This window comes from Austrofundulus limnaeus, unplaced genomic scaffold (genome assembly GCF_001266775.1).
Source record: "Austrofundulus limnaeus strain Quisiro unplaced genomic scaffold, Austrofundulus_limnaeus-1.0 Scaffold9, whole genome shotgun sequence".
Classification (NCBI taxonomy): domain Eukaryota; kingdom Metazoa; phylum Chordata; class Actinopteri; order Cyprinodontiformes; family Rivulidae; genus Austrofundulus; species Austrofundulus limnaeus.
In genome coordinates, this window is record NW_013952411.1 from 2,111,972 (window position 1) to 2,113,936 (window position 1,965).

A 1,965-nucleotide genomic window follows, 5' to 3' on the forward strand; every position below is an offset into this window, starting at 1 on the left:
ATATAAAAATCTGCTGTAAAACGTGAACACACTCACAGACCAACTTTTATCACATTTTATCAAGCTGTAGTTATGTTTCAGTAAAAAAAAACAAAAAAAAAAAACAAATGTGTTCATTTTAGTAAACATCAGAACCATAAATGAACCTGAACTGAACCATCAGTCTAACATTTATACAGCTGCTGATTCAATCAGACTGTTAATAACAATATTCCTGTTCAAACTGTTCAACAAGCTGATCATTACAAACACAACTTGGACACCATGAGAGAATAATTAGCTGATATATGGATCTACCTGCTGACAGCTGAATTTGTTACTAGTTTTCACAAACAAATCCTTAAATAAACTATGCACACTATTTTTTATATGCAGAACAAAGATACATGTTTTTTTTTTTTACTCACCAGGTGAGGCTGTGCATTTAGAGAAGCTGCAGTTAGCAGCAGCTTGAAGGTGTCCAAACGTGTCCAAAAGATCCAAGAGTTTATATTATTTTTGGTTCATCTTGAACGGTGCAGGTTAGCTAACCAACAGCTTGACAAGCCGGGACATGTCCGCTCAGCTTCACTCTAACTCCGGCAGGAGAGGTGGGTGGAGTGGGAGGAGTTTAAACACAATCTCTACGGGTTTTTATCATCAGGAAAACCCAGCCGGATCACACACACCGGCTGACCGGTGAGGAGCAGAGCCAGCTGCTCCAAGCCGGGTTTTTACCCCACTCCTGGTTGTGCCTTGTGTGCAGAGGTGGCAAAAATTTTCACACTCATTACTCAAGCAGAAGTATAAATACAAGGGTTTAAAATACTTCTGTAGAAGTTGAAGTATCAACTCAAGCTTTTTACTTAAGTAAAAGTGCACAATTACTGGTTTTAAAACTGCTTGACGTACATGATTTTCATGTACATTGTATTAAACGTTAATTTTGCTTTTTAAGGACCCCAGGAAAAGTAGCCATTGTTACGGCAATGGCTAATGGGGATCCAAAACAAATACAAATGATTAATGTCATACAGATGTGAAGGATCATACAAACCAGTAGGATGTAAGAATGGTAAACATTTACTGTATAGTTCAATTTCATCCAGCCACAATAGATTCACTGTTTTCGGGAGGTGCCATCTCTCTCTCTCTCTCTCTCGCTCTGTCTCTGTCTGTCTCTCTCTCTCTCTCTCTCTCTGTATACATTATACACGCACACACACATATACATAAATATACATGTATGTATGTAGGTTTGTGTGTGTGTGTAGTCAACTAAAGTGATTGAAACAACCTAAGTTTGTGCTGAAATAAAACAAGATAAGTTGCCCTCCTGCATGAGCATCAATGACCATTGCAAAAATTCTCCACACTAATGGCATGGTGTTTTATAGAATAAAATCATTAAGGGATGTAAGGATGCTGCAAACAAACAACTGTAGATATTTGGTTTTTCTCTCTGGATAACTTTCATGCTTTGCTTTCAGCAAAGCAACAGATCCCTTGCTGCCTCCTCCCCAGCAGCAGCTTTTTGCCAACAAGCCGGAGTATTTAATACAAAGCATCATCGCCTTTTTTCCCCTTGTGGTTTATTACACTGCAGGTTGTTGCTGTAAATATCTTAGAGCTCTTTGTCACACAGCAGCTGATTTACTAACTGTGGAGCCCAAAGCTTGAGACTGCGGTGTTTACTTTAAAATGTTTACCGTATTTATTCATGTATAATACTGTCTCAAGTATAATGCAATCATCATTTTTTGAGCTTACAAAGCATAATAATCTAATTATCAATAACCCATGTATAATACCCCACTATGGATGATTTTTAGGGTTAAATTTCTAGTATTATACATGAATAAATACAGTAGTTTTGTGAAGAAACAAAGAAAATGTCACCTTCACAAAACCTAACAGACACGTCTGCCTGGTAATTATGAAAGAAAAACAATAAAAACAGTGAAGATGATTAATTATCAATCATAA